This window comes from Dendrobates tinctorius, unplaced genomic scaffold (genome assembly GCF_039654945.1).
Source record: "Dendrobates tinctorius isolate UK_male_01 unplaced genomic scaffold, ASM3965494v1 ptg000231l, whole genome shotgun sequence".
In the NCBI taxonomy this organism is placed as follows: Eukaryota; Metazoa; Chordata; class Amphibia; order Anura; family Dendrobatidae; genus Dendrobates; species Dendrobates tinctorius.
Window position 1 is genome coordinate 7819810 of NW_027361898.1, and position 22123 is coordinate 7841932.

A 22123-nucleotide genomic window follows, 5' to 3' on the forward strand; every position below is an offset into this window, starting at 1 on the left:
GACAGTGTCACACAGGGGAGGATTGGATACATGTAGCTCAGCAGTGTGACACAGGGGAGGATTGGATACATGTAGCTCAGCAGTGTCACACAGGGGAGGATTGGATACATGTAGCTCAGCAGTGTGACACAGGGGAGGATTGGATACATGTAGCTCAGCAGACAGTGTCACACAGGGGAGGATTGGATACATGTAGCTCAGCAGTGTGACACAGGGGAGGATTGGATACATGTAGCTCAGCAGACAGTGTCACACAGGGGAGGATTGGATACATGTAGCTCAGCAGTGTGACACAGGGGAGGATTGGATACATGTAGCTCAGCAGACAGTGTCACACAGGGGAGGATTGGATACATGTAGCTCAGCAGTGTGACACAGGGGAGGATTGGATACATGTAGCTCAGCAGACAGTGTACCAGAAGAGGTCGCACAGTATGTTGCACCTACATCTGACTATTGCGCGGTTTCGGTTTTGCAGTCACGTGGCTCCTGTGGTAACTTCCTGTGTCCTCCGTCGGTGCTGGGCTCGGTGTCTGTCTCTGGTCGCCGCTGTCTGTGGTGAGTCTCAGCTGCTGTCTCTTCTCTCCGTCTGTCTCTATGGAGGCCGCGGGGCCTCGGTCTTTCGTGCGGGGCTCGTCGGGAGGCTGAGAGGACGGTGTAGGCCGCTGCTGTGTGGTACTATAACTCCCAGCCTCTCCTCTCCCCAGCTGCTCGTTCCTTTAGTGGCAGATTTGTTTCTTTGTACCTAAATCTCAGCTGCCCTTATGTACTTACGCTCTTGTGGTACCACAAGCCTCAGCCTGCCCCACCTTTGAGTCAGTGGTTTTTATAATGGTAAATCCGTGACTTGTGCCTGCTGGGAGTTATTAGTTACTCCATTTAGTTACTTTTAGTTATTTAGTTACTCCAAGAGCTTGCTGCCCTGGGACTACAACTCTCAGCATGCTCTACAACCTTTACAGTTTAGCATTGTACCTGTGACTACAATTCCCAGCAAGCCCTGCCTAGAAACTGGGACTATAATCCCACCGTACGCAGAAGCTCTTGGGAGAATAGTGGCACGCTGAGGGTAGTAGATCAGCACGTCGTGTAATGTGCCAGGGCATGCTGAGGGTTGTAGTCATAGCGGAAAACCTTCATTTAATGGAACTTGCCATATGTCTGGACATGCTGGGAGTTATCGACATGAAGGCTGAAGTCTGTCACAAGCTGATGCTGGGAGTTGTGGTCCCCCGGCTGGCCATGGAGGGACCTGTGACAAGTGGAGCATTATGGCTGATCTCTGCCGGCTACGATGTGGCATTCAGGGTTGTGCAGGTGGTGAGGGTCTGCTGCTGGGGTCCACTGGTCAGTGTTAAGAGGGTTTTACACATGGCGATATCGCTAGCAATATCGCTAAAGCGTCACCGATATGGTGACGCAGCAGCGATATCGCTATGTGTGATACTTCCCTCCGACCGGCTCCCCCGCTGTCTGTCGCTGATCGCGCAGCTCCATTTCTCGTCGGGCGCTTCCTGCTGTGGAGATGAGCGACGTGTGGACGTGGGCGGGAGGACGTCAGGATCGCCGCGTCTGAAAGGTAAGTATCGTCCGCTGTATCACTGCGAGATCTTCCTGTGTGGCAGCTCACTAGCAATGCACCAGCGATCCTGACCGGGTCATATCGCTGGTGCATCGCTAAGTGTAAAGGGGCCTTTAGGCTGGAGTCACACTGCCGAATTTCTCCTGCGATAATCGCATCACACTGAACGGACTGGCCGGCACCTCTCCTGACCTGAGCATGACGGCGTGATGGATTACTATGCAGCTGTCAAGCTCAGGTCAGGAGAGCAGACAGCCAGTGCGAGTTTTACAATGCGATTCTCGGACGAAAAATACGTCAGTGTGTCTCTACCCTTACATTGTTGCCGGTGGGAAGGAATGAGACTATAGATTTAGCAGATTAGCGACACATCCCAACGAGTATTTCTGGTCTGAATCCCACATTAGCCTGTCTCTCATCATATTTGATACAGGCTTTGGCGCTGCTTCAAGAAGGATAATCCAGAACATCCATTAATCCAGCAACTATCAGATTACATTGGTGCGGGATAAATTATTCATTGTATGCCTGGGATTTATACCACAGCTAGAGGCTTCTATGTGCCCCCCATTTCAGCCGTACCCAGCATCTTCGTGCCCCCCGTTTCAGCCGTACCCAGCATCTTCGTGCCCCCCCGTTTCAGCCGTACCCAGCATCTTCGTGCCCCCCCGTTTCAGCCGTACCCAGCATCTTCGTGCCCCCCCGTTTCAGCCGTACCCAGCATCTTCGTGCCCCCCCGTTTCAGCCGTACCCAGCATCTTCGTGCCCCCCCGTTTCAGCCGTACCCAGCATCTTCGTGCCCCCCGTTTCAGCCGTACCCAGCATCTTCGTGCCCTCTGTTTCAGCCGTACCCAGCGCCTTCGTGCCCCCCGTTTCAGCCGTACCCAGCGCCTTCGTGCCCTCCGTTTCAGCCGTACCCAGCATCTTCGTGCCCTCCGTTTCAGCCGTACCCAGCATCTTCGTGCCCTCCGTTTCAGCCGTACCCAGCATCTTCGTGCCCTCCGTTTCAGCCGTACCCAGCATCTTCGTGCCCTCCGTTTCAGCCGTACCCAGCATCTTCGTGCCCTCCGTTTCAGCCGTACCCAGCATCTTCGTGCCCTCCGTTTCAGCCATACCCAGCATCTTCGTGCCCCCCCGTTTCAGCCGTACCCAGCATCTTCGTGCCCCCCCGTTTCAGCCGTACCCAGCATCTTCGTGCCCCCCCGTTTCAGCCGTACCCAGCATCTTCGTGCCCCCCCGTTTCAGCCGTACCCAGCATCTTCGTGCCCCCCGTTTCAGCCGTACCCAGCATCTTCGTGCCCCCCGTTTCAGCCGTACCCAGCATCTTCGTGCCCCCCGTTTCAGCCGTACCCAGCATCTTCGTGCCCTCTGTTTCAGCCGTACCCAGCGTCTTCGTGCCCCCCTTTTCAGCCGTACCCAGCGTCTTTTTGTGTCCCTCCCCTTTCAGCCGTACTCAGCTTCTTATGCCCATCATTTATTTACTAGTAATCTGTGTGGCCATTGAAAATGTAACCTCTTCCGCTGCCCCTGACGCAGATGCGGCTTTTTTTTATTTTTAGATTCTTACTAATCAGTAGCAAAAAGTCACTGTTGTGATACCAGGGAGGAGGGTACGGCCTTAACCCCTTTACCCCCAAGGGTGGTTTGCAAGTTCATGACCGGGCCAATTTTTACAATTCTGACCACTGTCCCTTTATGAGGTAATAACTCTGGAACGCTTCCATGGATCACACTGATTCTGACATTGTTTTCTCGTGACATATTGTACTTCATGGTAGTGGTAAAATTTCATTGATACAACTTGCGTTTATTTGTGAAAAAAACGGAAATTTGGCTAAAATGTTGCAATTTTTTTTTATGCCCTTAAATCACAGAGATATGGCACTAAAAAAACTTAAGTAACATTTCCCACATGTTTACTTTACATCAGCACAATTTTGGAACCAAAATTTTTTTTTGTTAGGAAGTTATAAGGGTTAAAAGTTGACCAGCGATTTCTCATTTTTGCAACACCATTTTATTTTTACGGACCACTTCTAAAAACTGCACCCCTGATGGTACTCAAAACCACGTTCAAGAAGTTTATTAACCCTTCAGGTGCTTCACAGGAATTTTTTGAATGTTTAAAAAAAAAATGAACATTTAACTTTTTCACAAAAAAATGACTTCAGGTCCAATTTTTTTTATTTTACCAAGGCTAACAGGAGAAATTGGACTGGAGAAGTTATTGTGCAATTTGTCCTGAGTACGCCGATACCTGATATGTGGGGGGGAACCACTGTTTGGGCGCATGGCAGAGCTCAGAAGGGAAGGAGCGCTGTTTGACCTTTTCAATGAAAAATTGGTTGGAATTGAGATCGGGCGCCATGTCATGTTTGGAGAGCCCCTGATGTGCCTAAACAGTGGAAACCCCGCACAAGTGACCCCATTTTGGAAACTAGATCCCCCAAGGAACTTATCTAGATATGTGGTGAGAACTTTGAACCCCAAGGCCTTCACAGAAGTTTATAACGCTCCGCATGAAAATATGTGGGGATAAACCACTATTTGGGCACATGGCAGAGCTCGGAAGGGAAGCAGCGCCATTTGACTTTCATGGCTGGAATTGAGATCGGATGCCATGTCGCGTTTGGAAAGCCCCTGATGTGCCAAAACAGTGGAACCCCCCACAAATGACACCATTTTGGAATCTAGACCCCCAAGGAACTTATCTAGATATGTGGTGAGACCTTTGAACCTCCCAGGGCATCTCAGCAGTTTGACGCCTGGGCGTGAAAATAAAAAAAATCATTTTTTCCGCAAACATGATCTTTTGGTCCCCAATTTTTTTATTTTGCCAAGGGTAACAGCAGAAATTGGACCCCAATAGTTGTTTTGCAATTTGTCCTGAGTACGCTGATACCCCATATGTGGGGGTAAAATACTGTTTGGGCGCGTGGCAGAGCTTGGAAGGGAAGGAGCACCATTTGACTTTTTCAACTCAGAATTGGCTGGAATTGAGATCAGACGCCATGTTGCATTTGGAGAGCCCCTGATGTGCCCACACAGTGGAAACCCCCCAATTCTAACTCCAACCCTAACCCCAACACACCCCTAACCCTAATCTCAGCCCTAACACTAGCCCTTACTCTAGCCCTAGCAGGAAAATGAAAATAAATACTTTTTTTTTTTTTTAATTTTATTATTTTCTCTACCTAAGGGGGTGATAACGGGGGGTTTGATTTACTATTTATGGTGGGTTTTTATATTTGGCAGCTGTCGCACGCTAAAAAACGCTTTTTATTGTAAAAATAGTTTATGTATCACCACATATTGAGAGCTATAATTTTTCCATATTTTGACCCACCGAGTCATGTGAGGTCTTATTTTTTGCGGGACGAGTTGACGTTTTTATTGGTGCCATATTTAGGCATTTTTTGATCGCTTTTTATTCTGATTTTTGGGACGCAGAATGAACAAAAACCAGCGTTTCATGAATTTCTTTTGGGGGGGGTGCGTTTACACCGTTCCGCATGCGATAAAATTGATAAAGCAGTTTTATTCTTCTGGTCAGTACGGTTACAGCGATACCACATTTATGTCTTTTTTTATGTTTTGGCGCTTTTATGCAATGAAAACAATTTTATATAAAAAATAATTATTTTTGCATCGCTTTAGTCTGCGAGCTGTAACTTTTTTATATTTTCGCCGATGATGCTGTGTGGCAGCTCGTTTTTTGTGGGACAAGATGATGTTTTTCAGCGGTACCATGGTTATTTATATTCGTCTTTATAATCGCGCGTTATTGCACTTTTTGTTCGGCGGTATGATAAAGCATTGTTTTTTATTTTTTAAGGGGTTCACTAAAGAGGTTAACTAATGGGACAGTTTTATAGGGCGGGTCGTTACGGATGCGGCGATCCTAAATATGTGTGCTTATTTCTTTTAATTTAAAAAAAATGAATTCATTAGGGAATATTTTTTTTTTTTTTTATTTAGCGATTTTTATTTATTTATTTTTTTAACTTTATTGCATTGTTCCAGGGGGGGCATCACTGTCATGTGTCAGATCGCTGATCTGACACGTCACACAGCGCTGTGTCAGATCAGCGATCTGACAGGCGCTGCACAAGGCTTCCTCATGCCTGCGCTCTGCAGGCACTGAGGAAGTCGCCTCCCTGCAGGCCCCCGCGGCCATATTGAATCCGGGGATCTGCAGGGAAGGAGGCCCCCAGAGCAGCGCAGCACATCGTGCTGCTGCGGGGGGTCTCAGGGAAGCACGGAGGGAGCCCCCTCCCTGCCAATGCTTCTCTAAACCCCCGGTACACTTCGATCGTCTTTGATCACAGTGTGCCAGGGGTTAACATGCCGGGGGCGGTCTGTGACCGCTCCTGACACATATTGCCGGGTGCCAGCTGTGATAATCAGCTGACACCCGGCTGTGATCAGTGGCGCTCCCCCCGTGAGCACCGCTGATCGCTATGACGTACTATCCCGTCCATGGGCATTAAGTCCTAGGGCACATGGACAAGTTTTCAGATGCAGCAGCAAAAAAGGCAAATGCAATTCTAGGATGTATTAACAGAAGCATACAGTCTAGATCACGTGAAGTCATTATTGCCCTCTACTCCTCTTTGGTCAGACCTCATCTGGAATATTGTGTCCAGTTTTGGGCACCACATTTTAAAAAAGATATCAACAAACTGGAGCAAGTTCAGAAAAGAGCGACCAGAATGGAGACCGGTCTGCAAACCCTGTCTTATGAGGAAAGGTTGCAGGATTTGGGAATGTTTAGTTTGCAAAAGAGAAGACTGAGAGGAGACTTAATAGCTGTCTACAAATATCTCAAGGGCTGTCACATTGTAGAAGGATCAACTTTATTCTCATTTGCACAAGGAAAGACTAGAAGCAATCGGATGAAACTGAATGGGAGGAGACACATTAGATATTAGAAAAAACTTTTTGACAGAGTGATCAATGAGTGGAACAAGCTGCCACGAGAAGTGGTGAGTTCTCCTTCAATGGAAGTCTTCAAACAGAGGCTGGACAGACATGTGACTGGGATGATTTAGCGAATCCTGCTTTGAGCAGGGGGTTGGACCAGATGGCCCAGGAGGTCCCTTCCAACTCTACCATTCTATGATTCTAAGGAAAACGCCACGCAAAAGTGTTGGAGATCTCTCGGCTTTTTAAAGGTCTAATCCAGCCGGATACTTAAAAGGCTTGCCTAAATTGAGTTTACCCCAGATTGTGGGATTTTCTATTAAATGTCCAAATAGTTGGAAATGAGTTAAAATAATTATCTTTTGCCTATTCATTCTGTGTCGTGTCAGCAGTGACTCTGCATGTCTGACATGTGACTGCTGAGGACTCCGATTGGCTGCAGCGGTTATGTGATTTATTGCCAGACCAGTTCTATGTATTTCAATTGTGGCCCTCTCCAGTTCTAAGATCACTTCTTGCTGTCGGTGAGTAGGAAACCGTGATAGAGCTGCTAACGTATATAGGATGTACGTGATAAACCAAATGACCTCCCACAGACGTAAGAATCGCCTTCTCTGCAACCTTATCCTCTGAACATCATGTGCCTTTGGGCAGAATGTTACTTATTGCAGAACATATCCTTCCTTTTTTTTTTTTTTTCAACATGATTGACACAAGAAAATAGAAATGTGACATGGCAGAGCCATTTGTGTGTTCAGGAGATCCATTGGATTGGACCACCCCCATTTATGATAAAGTAGCCCCTGAAATGTATAAGACAGTGTCCAATCCTAGTGTCTTTAGGAAATAAAATCCCCCCCCCCCCCCCCCCCAGCTGTGTGTGAACTTTGCCATTTTATTACAGCACTATGGAAGCCCGTTAACCAAAGTCTACGGCGTGAGCACTGATCACTATATAGGGTGTATGGCGGCCTCTCCCACGTTGGGGACAGTAGGATCTGACATGTTGAATTTCACTCTACTTGATCCATTTCATGATTGCTATCCTCTGGTTCCTGATTCCCACACTCCTTATGTCCAGCCAGAAGTTTGTTTTCCCCTTTGCATTGGATAGGAGCTGATTGTTAAATTGCCAAAACAGTGGGGACCCTTCTCCTCATTTTCCTCCAGTACCAAGGCTGCAGCAGAGGAGATGGTAAGGAGGGTTGCCGTAGCGTTTGCTGCCCTGCATCGCACTGATCCGCAGCTTATGAAGTCAGTTATCTCTAGGATATGACATTCTCTGCTGCCCAGAAAGATGACACTGTCAGGTTTCAGATGGGTTTCCTCTTAAAGAAAAACTCTGCACTCGGGGGTTGAGGAATAGAATAGTGAAAATTTTATTTAGGCAATCCAATTGCAACATGTATTTGACGTTTCGTTCCTAGATTCCAGACCTTCATCAGAAAGCAACAGATTGCTATGAATGGGTTAGATTCAGGAGATGAAAAGCAATGGCATTGTGACCAAAATCACACATGCAGAAAGGCATGATAGGACTGAAATGTCAAATATATATTGCATAAATAGAAATGTCACTATTCTATTGCTCAGCCTCTGGGTGCCGAGTTCTTCTCTACTTATGTTTACAGACTGGATCTTTACTCGGCACCGCTACGCTAAGGGAGTGACGTATCGTACTATGTAACATTACTCAATATTACTGTCATGCTCGTCACAGATGAAAATATGGAGCAAGAGAGTATTACCGTCAGCCTCTCTAGAGCCTGAAAACAGGGAGCAATTGATCTCCCAAAAGAGCTATGTAGGTAGGAATGCATGCAGCTTTGCAGGATTTCTGTTGGTTAGTGAAAGAGTTAGAGGAAGTTGTGTACCTGCTGGTAGAGGCATGTGATTTGTGCCTTGTGTTTTACAGACTGAAGGACCTGCCTCCAGCTGTGTCAGGTGAAGCAATGGTTTCTGGAGTGATGGGTGTATATACTGGCAGGTGCACAAGGCTGGATTTAGCTTCGTTTTGTTTGGAGTCGTGTTAGGGTTTCCGTAGAGGTTGTAGTGATGTATTCGCCCTGTATGTCCGGCGCCCCCATCCTGCATGTACGCCGTTCTGCTTGCGTCCGGCGCCGTCCCAGCCTTGCACGTATGCCACACTGCCCCCTGTCCTGTATCCTGTACTTATTATCACAGTGTTGTAGCTTGGGCAGTGTCCTGGAGAAAACAGACATGGTTCCTCATTTCAGTTCCCCTTAAGAAATGTGTTCTAACTGGTTGAATAAATCTATAGATATTGGTAACTAACGGCCCATTTTATAACTCGCCACAGTGACAGAATTTTCAAAATGTGGGAAAAAATGTTAAAAATGATAACATTTAGTATTTTGTCATCAGGTAGACTGCTCTATCGCTGCCTATAAGTCTGGGAGAGGGACTGAAATATCATGCGCAAGAGTCTACTAAGTATTCACCCACCTGCTGCCTGTGGCCCACCCCAGACCTGGCGTAACCATGCATGTTGTACACGATGCACGTCTGAACTCTCCACTTTCTATATGTGGCTTTTTTATTCACCATGGTGTCCAAACCTTACAAAATGTAGACACACGCTTTGATCTCCATCTCCAACCATGTCAGTGGTGAAAACACAGATTTTTATGTTCACAGGCATGCACAGGGATCTATCAGAGGAACTCACACCGAAAAAGCACCAAAAATGCTTATTTTAGCCAGAAATTATGGTAATCATGGATTCTTGTTTAACCCCTTAGTGACGGAGCCTATTTTTTAAATTTTGACCAATGTCACTTTATGTGGTGACTCTGGAACGCTTCAACAAATCCCATTGATTTTGAGATTGTTTTTTCGTGGCACATTATAATTTATGATAATTGTAAATTTAGGTTGTTAAGTTTTGTGTTTAATTATAAAAAGTTTCAGAAATTTGACAAAAATGTAAAAAAAATTGCAATTTTCAAAAGTTGAATGATTATCCCTTTAATCCAGATAGTCATATCACAGAAAAACAGTAATAAATAACATTTCCCACATGCCTGCTTTACATTAGCACCATTTTTAAAACGCTAATTTATTTTTTTTAGCCTTTTAGGAGGTTTAATAATGTAGCATCAATTTTTCATTTTTTCAAGGAAATTTACAAAATGTATTTTTTTTGAGGGACCTATCCAGGTTTGAAGTGACTTTGGGAGTGCTATATATTGGAAGACCCCAAATGTGATACTATTTTAATAACAGCACCCCTCGACATATTGAAAACTGCTGTCAAATAGTTTATTAACCCTCCAGGTGATTTTCAGGAATTAATGCAAAGTGGTATAGTAGGAATGAAAACGTGTTTGTTTACCACCTAAATGTCACTAAGGGTACCGTTACACCTAGCGATGCACCAGCGATCCCGACTAGCGATATGACGCGGTCAGGATCGCTGGTGCATCGCTAGGTGGTCGCTGGTGAGCTGCCAAACAGGCAGATCTCACCAGCGACATCGCTGGGGACGGGGGTCGCTACTTACCTGTCAGACGCAGCGATCCTGCGTCCTCCCGCCCGGCTCCACGCCTCGCTCGTCGGCGCCACAATTCTTTCTGCGGATTCTGCTGCGGTTTGCCATCTGCTCCATTGAGGAGATGAAAAACCGCAGGGCAAAACCGCAGGTAAAACCGCAGGTATTTTGACCTGCGGATTTTACAAAATCCGCGCGGATGAATCCGCACCTAATCCGCAGCGTGTGCACACAGCCTAACTGTTATGGTGCAGGAAGACTATGCAGAACACTGACTGAAACTTAGTGTCGCTGTCAGAGGTAAGGGTGGTTTCACATTAGCGTTTCAGGGTGCAGCGACGGCCTGCGCACGGCCGCCGCTAAGCCCCGCCCCTTCCGCGCCTCCTCCAGTAGCTCCGCCTTCCGGCGCATTACGCTGCCCCTATCTTTATCACTGGGGATGCAGGCCGTGCGCAGTATGTGTTTGGCGGCGCATGCGTCCTTTTGACGGTGCGTCGAGCGCAACCAAATTGTAACAGGTTGCGTTTCTTGATTCTTCACCAAAAATTTACATCTGGTATCTTTATGTCTGAAGCATGATATGTGGGAAAAGGTTGAAAAGTTCCAGGGGGCAAAATACTTTCGCAAGGCACTGTAACTCCGATGCCAAAAAGAGGCATGCACAGTTAAATGTCTGGATTTTTTTTTTGTCGATTTTCTTTCCCCCAACAAATTAGTCCTTTGCAGCTTCTAAGGCTGTGTGCACACGCTGCGGATTAGGTGCGGATTCATCCGCGCAGATTTTGTAAAATCCGCAGGTGAAACCGCAGGTCAAAATACCTGCGGTTTTACCTGCGGATTGCTCTGCGGTTTTGCCCTGCGGTTTTTCATCTCCACAATGGAGGAGAAGGCAAACCGCAGCGGAACCCGCAGAAAGAATTGACATGTCAATTCTTTCTGCAGATTGAAAACCGCAGATAATCCGCGCGGAAAATTCCGCACCGTCTACATTGCGGTTTTTGATTCCCATAGGGAATCATGGTACTGTACACCGCAGCAAAAACTGCTGCGGGTCCGCAGCGGCCAAAACCCGCTGCGGAACCGCAGCAAAATCCGCAGCGTGTGCACACAGCCTGAAAAGGACATAAGAGGTACGTGTACATCCAAAAAGGTGGCAACTGCAATTCAGCGCTGTATTGATGTGATGTTGTTAGGGCAGTCGCTGCTAAAAGAAAAAAAGGCTTTTTCCTTTATATTCTTTTATAATAATTACCCACCCCCAACAATAAGGATTGAAGAAGAACAAATGTAAAAACTCCGTAAAGTCGCTCGTGACAAGCACTTTCTTTGATGCCAAGCGTAGTTTTTTTCATCTTTAAGAAATATTTTTGCTGGGTTACTGCTGCTTTCTTCTGCATCAAGGACAAAAGGAAGAAAAATTGTGTAGTTGAAATGCAGCAGGACAAATGCTCCCCCCTTCCTCCACCAGGTCCCTGATCAATCCCGCTGTCTGGCACGGCTCCTGTATTTCTCCCTTTATCAAATGAAAATTTGAATTATTCACAGACTACTACACTCATCTTCATTACTGCAGTTGTACATCATGTTACTGACTAGAGTATATGTAAAATAGTTTAGGGCTTTCTCTTCCTATCTCTTGATGTGCTTTGAGCTGTTGCGTACCCTCAATATCCTAAAATCACCCTAAAAATGTCGATGAGCATGTTGCTGAATCTGTTCCTTGTGAGAAAAAGGGCTGAACCCTCATATCAAACTTCCCATTGGGGGTCCTACAATGGAAGCTCTGTCTGCTGTGTAGCTACTAATGCGAGGGTCTATTGACATGGAAGACCTGAGCCTGGGAGCTCTCGTGTCCATATACTTATATACCAGCAGAGTTTACGGTTTTTCTTGCATGTTGCGGTTGGATCATCTTATTGTTAGTATCATGATCAAAGCAGGGCAGTGTTCTTGTCCTTCAATTTTGCAAAAAAAAGTGTATTGACAGTGACACAAGGTTATTCCGAATGACGCGGAGCCGTTTTTATTTCCTCTCCCCCAAGTTGTGTAATGTCCTTGTGACTCCAGTCAGCTGATTATGCACTGGAGGAGAGTCTTCATGTGGATGCTTTATATATTGGGGAGAGGAGAGTCTTGGACCTGGGGAGCAGCACATGTGCATTTTAGAGTAAAGCTGAATGCGATTTTCGGCCACTCAGAGCTCACTGTGTGTCCGCACCATGAGTTATTGTGATATGATTATCATGCTTTGCACAAAGGTGGCTCTGGAAAATATTAGGGCATCTGTTATTCCCTCACTGGCCATAATACAGGGAGAATCTGTAGCGGGTACCCCCATCTTATAAAGTCCTAGTATCGGCCATCACTGTATCAATGAAATAGGATCCCAGCCAGTCCCAAAGTACGGTTGGGCGCAGCGCTAGTGTAGCACTGGTTCTCCGCCATGCCATCCACTATGCTTTGAACTGTAGCATAGCCTCATTAATGAAGACCCTACTAAAAATAGTTTTATATAGTTGTATTCTGGCAAAAAAAAAATTGCATCCATTAGTAAAGATGCCCAGGAGCAGAGTTCTGATCCACAGTCATCGCTCTGTTCTTTTGGACTGAACCTTCTCAGTTCATGGGTAAAATCTGTGTTCAGTGAAGACAGATTTTCTATTACTGAGAGAGATGGCAGTTGGTGTTTAGAAGATTCAGTGTCGGGGAGCAGAGAAGGGAGACAGATATTCTCTTCTCCATAGGAGTTTATGAGCACCAACCGTCATCCCCATCTCAGTAATCAGAAGACTGCAGAGACATTTTACCCATGAATTGAAAACGAATAATGAATCTTAGAGGAGACGTAAGCAAATTCCTCAGATATTATCTATTACATATATTTTTTGTTCTCACAAGTACTATAGTTAAACAAAAAATAAAACGATTACTTTTTAAAGGATGTTTTGGGGATAAAAATTTTTGGTCAAAGTCCTCTGACTAATTCAAAGAAAATTTAAAAGCAACAATACTTGTCCTCACCAAGCCCCGCAGGTCCCGTAAGGATGCTTACTCGGTCCACACCGATCTATTTCCTGGTCCTGTCCCAGACACACAAAAAAAGGCAACTCAACCAATCACTACTGTGTCCAGTCGTTTGTTGAGGGGCATTTCTGATGTTGCATTGTAATAGGACCTGGGGGTGGATTATTAGGAGAGTTTACTTATTTATTCAGTAATTTTTTTCACGTAAAGGAGCCTATTACCAGGTCTCCCTGATCTTGGCTGCAGCCATTACCTTCTCTGTTTTCTTACTAGTATACTAACGATCCGTTCCTTACAGCCCTGGAGACTGAACTTTATACATCGCTCTCCTTGGTGATATGGAAGGACTCCAGCACTTGCTGTGACCCTGCTGCCCCGTGCGCTCTGCCTTTAATTGTTGGGCTGGGTTACTGGGATCATTGCAAGTGCCAACCTTGGTACTATAGGTCTCTGCTTAACTCTTATAACCAGGGAAAGCAATGTATAACGTTAATTTCTCTGGGTTTGAAGGGCTGGAAGGAGTGCATCGTTGGGATCCTAATTAAGTGACACAGAAGGTGGTGGCAGCCGCTGAGATCTGGGAAATCTGTGTTAAATTGTATTGTCAGCCTGCAATTCTCTGCACAGCCTGGAGTCCTGCGGTGCCGCTGTTCAGGACTCGCAACACTAAACCAGCCCTACAGCACAGCTGCCTCTCTTGAGCGTTGGGTTTCCACAGGTTGGACCCCTAACTATAATAAAGTAGTGACATTTCATAGCAGTGGACCACAAGTTTATTAGAAGAAACTTCTTCAGCTTTAGGTTCTCAAAAAAGCAGCAAATTCAAAGCAGCCATATAAAAGTTGTAGAGCCATCATCTAGTCACAGTCATCCATGCTTTGCAGAGAAACGCGTAGTTCCTGCTCTGTCGTCCTGATGGAGTAAAGGACATGTTCATACAACTCACAGTAACCCTGTAATACTGTATCCTTATGGATATCACCACGTAACATGCCATCTGCTTGTAGAGTATTATGTATCGGTATGTCGCTTTGTCACTTAATTCATTTTTTCCTTTTTTCATTCTCTTGCAGATTGGCTGTCTATTTAAAGGAATGCGACAGAGTTGTTCCATGAAGTGTTGAGACATTCCCGTATCACATGGAGGCAGATTATTATACGCCTGGAAAATATGTGTAGTTGGGATATACATTTGTATATATTGTGTATCCCAGCTCCAGCCTGCAGAATCAGAAGATCGTATGATAGTCAGACTTTCTGTTCACTCACCACACCATTGGCTGGAGACAAGCCGAAGCTTTTTTTGCTGGATAAGACACAAACGAATCTCACAGGTAATTATAGATTGAATGATCAGATAAGGTGCTATCTGAGCATGCTTGAACACAGAGCATCTTCAGCATGCTCTAATATACTATGTTTGAGTCTCCGTGGTTGAATGTCTCACGGCTGTTCGATAGCTGCAACAAGTGCAGAGGTTACCTAACAAACAGGCAACACCTTATCCGAGCACGCTCGCTCATCATTAATGATAAGACGTCACTCACGAGGCTTTATGACAGCTCCGTACACCTGTATAATAGATGGAGGCAATACTACACCTCCGAGCTGTCACAGTGCAGTTAAGTACACAGCCGTGGGGACATAAGGGTCAGCATTGAAGCTCTAGACCAGAGATCGCGATCCTTTCTGAGACCGAATGCCCAAACTGCAACCTAAAACCCAATTATTTATAACAAAGTGCCAACAGTGCAATTTAAATTATCTCTGTGCAAGAGTGTGGTTATGTCCCATCATGATCCCCTTCTTGTAGTATTGTCCCATCATGATCCCCTTCCTGTAGTATTGTCCCATCATGATCCCCTTCTTGTAGTAATGTCCCATCCTGATCCCCTTCTTGTAGTAATGTCCCATCCTGATCCCCTTCTTGTAGTAATGTCCCATCCTGATCCCCTTCTTGTAGTAATGTCCCATCCTGATCCCCTTCTTGTAGTAATGTCCCATCCTGATCCCCTTCTTGTAGTAATGTCCCATCCTGATCCCCTTCTTGTAGTAATGTCCCATCTTGCTCCCCTTCCTGTAGTAATGTCCCATCTTGCTCCCCTTCCTGTGGTAATGTCCCATCCTGCTCTCTTTTTCTTGTAGTAATGTCCCATCCTGCTCTCTTTTTCTTGTAGTAATGACCCATCGTGCTCCCCTTCTTGTAGTAATGTCCCAGCCTGCTCCCCTTCTTGTAGTAATGTCCCAGCCTGCTCCCCCTTGTAGTAATGTCCCAGCGTGCTCCCCTTCTTGTAGTAATGTCCCAGCCTGCTCCCCTTCTTGTAGTAATGTCCCAGCCTGCTCCCCTTCTTGTAGTAATGTCCCAGCGTGCTCCCCTTCCTGTAGTAATGTCCCATCTTGCTCTGTTGTGAACACTTTTGACCTGGCTTCTGAGTTTGGGCTCTCTCTGGTGGTTGCTGCTGGTAATGGAGCTGGTCTGGCTGACAAAAGTCAATCACCTGAGCAGGATGATTGGAGTGATTTAAGTGAGCAACCTTCCCTCAGCTCTTGCCGGTGATTTGGTTTTCTTCCTGAGCTTTTTGGAAGTCTGCTTGCCTCCTGCTTCATCCTGCATCTTTCAGATAAGTTATTTGTCTGCTTGAATCTTTTTGCATTTGATCCATTTTTTGCTTTTCTCTGATTTCTGCCTTGCTGGTGTGAGTCCAGCCTGGTTTCCTGCTGGGACCTGTGCTGGACTCTGTTTCATTTGCCACAGCTTATGTCAGTCTTTGCATTGTTTCTAATCCCCTGTTATATCAGTATCTTTTGTTTGCGTCCAGTTACACCAGAGTTCTGATTTAGTGGGGGAGAGGTCGTGTGGCCTCAGTATTTTTGCATATCAGACGTGTTGGAGTTTTTCTTAGGGTTTTTTGCGTGATTGCAGACAGTATCCTTTCGTGTCCTATTCTATCTAGACAGTTTGGGCCCCATCATTTGCTTACTCTATTTTCTGCCTGTGTTTGTGCCTCATCTTGTCTCACCGGCAATATATGTTCGGGGGCTATCTATTCCTTTTGGGTTCTACTCCGGGGCAGTTTAGCTTTCCTCTTTCTCTCTTTAGGCTTAGTTAATTCTTTGGCTGTGCCGAGGCGTCTAGGTCATCGTAGGTACGTCGCAATGCTAATTCTAGTTGTGTTGTCCGTTTAGGGGTCTGCAATCTGCTAAGTTACCAACCTCTCTGGTTATCTGGTTGACTCGCCTATTCCCCTGTTATCGTCCTCGGTTACCTATTTATAACATTGCTCCCCTTCTTGTAGTAATGTCCCATCCTGTTCCCCTTCTTGTAGTAATGTCCCAGCCTGCTCCCTTTCCTTTAGTAATGTCCCATCCTGTTCCCCTTCTTGTAGTAATGTCACATCCTGCTCCCCTTCTTGTAGTAATGTCCTAGCCTGCTCCCCTTCCTGTAGTAATGTCCCAGCCTGCTCCCCTTCCTGTAGTAATGTCCCAGCCTGCTCCCCTTCCTGTAGTAATGTCCCAGCCTGCTCCCCTTCCTGTAGTAATGTCCCAGCCTGCTCCCCTTCCTGTAGTAATGTCCCAGCCTGCTCCCCTTCCTGTAGTAATGTCCCAGCCTGCTCCCCTTCCTGTAGTAATGTCCCAGCCTGCTCCCCTTCCTGTAGTAATGTCCCAGCCTGCTCCCCTTCCTGTAGTAATGTCCCAGCCTGCTCCCCTTCCTGTAGTAATGTCTCAGCCTGCTCCCCTTCTTGTAGTAATGTCCCAGCCTGCTCCCCTTCTTGTAGTAATGTCCCAGCCTGCTCCCCTTCTTGTAGTAATGTCCCAGCCTGCTCCCCTTCTTGTAGTAATGTCCCAGCCTGCTCCCCTTCTTGTAGTTTTGTCCCAGCCTGCACCCCTTCTTGTAGAAATGTGCTCCATCATTTGTGGCCCCTGTATGGTTAGAAGTTAAAAAAAAAAAAAAAAAAAAAATCATACTCTCCTTCCGGCGTTAGCTCCACCACTGCTCTGTCTTCTGTCAGTTCCCGCACTGCTGCAGCACAAGACATCATGACTCCGGCGATGCCACATGACGTCTTTTAATGGTGTCGAGCATAATGACGCTCTCAGTCTCTCCTGTGCCACAGGCTTGCGGCCCAGGAGAGTGAATGTCGGAGCGAGGAGCAATGTCTCCTCCGATCCGACACAGCTTTGAACTGCTAACGCGATCGCGCTAGCAGTTCAAAGCTGCGATACACTTTGGCTGAGGCAACGCCGCATGCTAGCAGAGAGGGCTCTGCTTGCCCTCTCTGGCACGCATGCCATAGGTTCGCCATCACTGCTCTAGCCTCTGTTTGACTAGAAAAACTTTGTCTATGTGCACATTTTCATGGCTTTTATTTTAGATGGTTGCAGAAGTGCACACACCCTTAAAATGAATTGCATGATTTCACACAATTCTGAAGAAGCCATTTCAGAAATGCGCTTTGGTACGTGGTGTGTGATCACGGAGGCTATAAATAAGTAAATGTCAGCGGGTGAGGCCGGATTGTCCATTTTATAGTCTTTGTTCATGATGACTTGGAGATCCAGCCCAGGATATAGGACCTACACTGGACTGTACAGTTGTGGCCAAAAGTATTGACACCCCTGCAATTCTGTCAGATAATACTCAGTTCTTCCTGAAAATGATTGCAAACACAAATTCTTTGGTATTATTATCTTCATTTAATTTGTCTTAAATGAAAAAACACAAAAGAGAATGAAGCAAAAAGCAAAACATTGATCATTTCACACAAAACTCCAAAAATGGGCCAGACAAAAGTATTGGCACCCTCAGCCTAATACTTGGTTGCACAACCTTTAGCCAAAATAACTGCGACCAACCACTTACGGTAACCATCAATGAGTTTCTTACAATGCTCTGCTGGAATTTTAGACCATTCTTCTTTGGCAAACTGCTCCAGGTCCCTGATATTTGAAGGGTGCCTTCTCCAAACTGCCATTTTTAGATCTCTCCACAGGTGTTCTATGGGATTCAGGTCTGGAGTCATTGCTGGCCACCTTAGAAGTCTCCAGTGCTTTCTCTCAAACCATTTTCTAGTGCTTTTTAAAGTGTGTTTTGGGTCATTGTCCTGCTGGAAGACCCATGACCTCTGAGGGAGACCCAGCTTTCTCACACTGGGCCCTACATTATGCTGCAAAATTTAAGCAGTCCAGTGCCAGAGGCAGCAAAGCAACCCCAAAACATCAGGGAACCTCCGCCATGTTTGACTGTAGGGACCGTGTTGTTTTCTTTGAATGCCTCTTTTTTTTCCCCTGTAAACTCTATGTTGATGCCTTTGCCCAAAAAGCTCTACTTTTGTCTCATCTGACCAGAGAACATTCTTCCAAAACGTTTTAGGCTTTTTCAGGTATGTTTTGGCAAACTCCAGCCTGGCATTTTTATGTCTCGGGGTAAGAAGCGGGGTCTTCCTGCCATACAGTCCCTTTTCATTCAGACGCCGACGGATAGTACGGGTTGACACTGTTATACCCTCGGACTGCAGGGCAGCTTGAACATGTTTGGATGTTAGTCGAGGTTCTTTATCCAACATCCGCACAATCTTGCGTTGAAATCTCTTGTCAATTTTTCTTTTCCGTCCAAATCTAGGGAGGTTAGCCACAGTGCCATGGGCTTTAAACTTCTTGATGACACTGTGCACGGTAGACACAGGAACATTCAGGTCTTTGGAGATGGACTTGTAGTCTTGAGATTGCTCATGCTTCCTCACAATTTGGTTTCTCAAGTCCTCAGACAGTTCTTTGGTCTTCTTTCTTTTCTCCATGCTCAATGTGGTACACACAAGGACACAGGACAGAGGTTGAGTCAACTTTAATCCATGTCAACTGGCTGCAAGTGTGATTTAGTTATTGCCAACACCTGTTAGGTGCCACAGGTAAGTTACAGGTGCTGTTAATTACACAAATTAGAGAAGCATCACATGATTTTTCGAACAGTGCCAATACTTTTGTCCACCCTCTTTTTTTATGTTTGGTGTGGAATTGTATCCAATTTGGCTTTAGGACAATTCTTTTTGTGTTTTTTTTTTTTCATTTAAGACAAATTAAATGAAGATAATACCAAAGAATTTGTGTTTGCAATCATTTTCAGGAAGAAACTGAGTATTATCTGACAGAATTGCAGGAGTGTCAATACTTTTGGCCACAACTGTATGTAGGCGGTAATCACTCCCATTGTTGTCCTAAGCAGGTGTGTTAAGGGCATGTCACACTAAGAGATATCGCTAGCAATATTGCTATAACTAGTGACGTTATAGCGATATTGCTAGCGATATCGCTATGTCTGATACTTGCCTACGACCGGCTCCCCCGCTGGTTATCGCTGATCGCGCGAGAACAGGCTGGACTGTTTCTCGTCGTCAGCTTCCTGCGGCGCTTCCTGCTGTGACGACGAGCGACGCGTGGAGCCGGGCGGGAGGACATCAGGATCGCCGCATCTGACAGGTAAGTAGCGACCCCCGACCCCTGCGATGTCGCTGGTGAGATCTGCCTGTGTGGCAGCTCACTAGCGACCACTTAGTGATGTACCAGCGATCCTGACCGCGTCATATCGCTGGTCGGGATCGCTGGTACATCGCTAAGTGTGACAGTACCATTAGTAATGCTCATCAGATATGTTGTAGGGAAGGAGGCTGGTGTGACTATCATGGGATGTAGGTTGGGCTTGTATAAAATCAGAATAAAGGGTCTGCTTTGTTTTTCCTAGTAATGGTGCTCCCTTTGTAGACCGATATTGCAGCTTAGCCACACTTTAATGAGTCCAGACATATGGCCCTGTGTTAACTCAACATTACTTTTTAATGATCCATAGACTGGGACGATCTTCTTGTTGTCGGTGCAAACATTGTCCTGGATACAAAACAAACCGTAATTACCGGTCATCCTGATCAGTGAGCAGAAAGCACAACAAGATCCAGTCCTATCTGCCTTCTGTAGATGTGCTGATTTGAGGTCAGGGCTGCAGCTGATCTATGTGACTGTACGCTGACCCGGGGGAGGTATTGGGTTGCACTAATGAGCAAAGGAAGATGCAGGCTTTATATAGTAGAATTCTGCTAAGGTCACCACAGATATTTAATAGTTGTCTCTATTCCTACTGACCCTCCACACTCAGGCACACTGTTTGGCCAAGTGTGCATATGTTTTCAATATGGAGACTGGTTAATCCTTTGATGCTGGGTGGAAACAGTTAGTGTACTCACATGCCAATAAATGATCACTGGTAACAGGGAAGAATATTCACCTGTCAATCTCTCCTCGGATTGAAATTGCTGATAAGAGAGTAGAAGCTGCATAGCAGCCTTGCCAGACATGATAGCCAATTTGCAAACATATCTGCATTGTGACCCTGTCCTGTATGACACTTTGAGCTGTCAGAACATTCCTGGTAATATTATTATTTGAATGTATACATCCTCTTGTGAAACTTCCTCTTTTATCCAGTGGATTTCCGTTTCATTACCAGGTGTCAGGGCGAAACATCCGCAGCCTCCACACTGTTCTATCAAAGGTGAGGCTATGGGGGTGTTGTGCTGCACAAGGAGAGGCTATGGGGGGTGTCGTGCTGCACAAGGAGAGGCTATGGGGGGTGTCGTGCTGCACAAGGAGAGGCTATGGGGGGTGTCGTGCTGCACAAGGAGAGGCTATGGGGGTGTCGTGCTGCACATGGGGAGGCTATTGGGGTGTAGTGCTGCACAATGGGAGACTATGGGGGGGTGTGGTGCACAAGGAGAGGCTATGTGGGTGACATGCTGCACAAGGAGAGGCTATGTGGGTGACATGTTGCACAAGGAGAGGCTATGGGGGTTTCGTGCTGCACATGGGGAGGCTATGGGGTGTCGTGCTGCACAATGGGAGGCTATGGGGGTGTAGTGCTGAACAATGGGAGGCTATGTGGGTGTCGTGGTGCACAAGATTAGGCTTTGGGGGGTGTAGTTCTGCACAAGGGGAGACTATGGGGGTGTCTTGCTGCACATGGGGAGCCTATGGGGGCATCGTGCTGCACAAGGAGAGGTTATGGGGGCCTCGTGTGGCTCATTGGGAGGCTCTTTGGGGCTTGGGAAGTATATGGGGAGGCTCTGTGGGGCTTGTGCTTTATATGGTGAGGCTGTGTGGGGCTTGTGCAGTATATGGGGAGGCTGTGTGGGGCTTGTGCAGTATATGGGGAGGCTGTGTGGGGCTCGTGCTGTATATAGGGAGGCTGTGTGGGGCTTGTGCTGTATATAGGGAGGCTGTGTGGGGCTCATCCAGTATACAGCTCTGGCAAACATTAAGAGACCACTGCAAAATTTTCAGTTTGTCTGATTTTTCTCTTTATAGGTATATTTTTCAGTAAAATGTAAATTGTTCTTTTACTCTATAAACTACTGACAACATGTCTTTGAATTTCCAAGCTCTTGTATTTATTTTCAGAAAATGAGAAATGGTCAAAAGAACAAAAAAAATGCAGTGCTTGCAGACCTCAAATAATGCTAAGAAAACAAGTTCATAATCATATAGAAACAACAATACTAATGTTGTAACTCAGGAAGAGTTCAGAAATCAATATCTTGTGGAATAACCATGATTTTTAATCACAGCTTTCAATGGTCTTTGCATGATTTCCACCAGTCTTCACACTGCTTTTGAGTGACCTTATACCACTCCTGGTACAAAAGGTACAAAAATATAAGCAGTTCTTCTTTAATGGCTTGTGACTATCCATCTTCATCTTGACAGGGATTTGATGTGGTGGTCATTCACCCACACATTGATTGACCTAGCTGTGTGGCATGGCGCATTGAAGTGACCGTACTGCATGCTATTGCAGTGTAACGCAGTTTCCCACTGCTCGGGTCAGGTCAGTGCAGAGACCGCACTGCATGCTATTGCACTAGAACCCACTTTCCCACTGCGGGTCAGGTCAGTGTAGAGAGCGCACTGAATGCTATTGCACTGTAACCCACTTTCCCACTGCTCAGGTCAGGTCAGTGAGCAAACTGCATACTAGTGAACTGTAACCCACTTTCCCACTGCTCGAGTCAGTGCAGAGAGCGCACTGCATGCTATTGCTC

General features: G+C 46.1%; 1 protein-coding gene across 4 annotated transcripts in view; it reads left to right on the top strand.

The window, feature by feature from the left end:
• Nucleotides 1–402: 402 nt before the first annotated feature.
• TRAF2 (TNF receptor associated factor 2) overlaps nt 403–22123 on the top strand; it is a 105856-nt gene continuing 84135 nt past the window's right edge. For 2 of the 4 annotated variants that reach the window (XM_073556056.1, XM_073556059.1), the window contains exons 1-2: nt 403–558; nt 14114–14374. The gene's annotated coding sequence lies outside the window, so the exon portion shown is untranslated. Of the gene's footprint in view, nt 559–14113; nt 14375–20540; nt 20581–22123 lie in introns of those variants that run through there. The other 2 variants (XM_073556058.1, XM_073556057.1) reach the window with 2 other exon arrangements.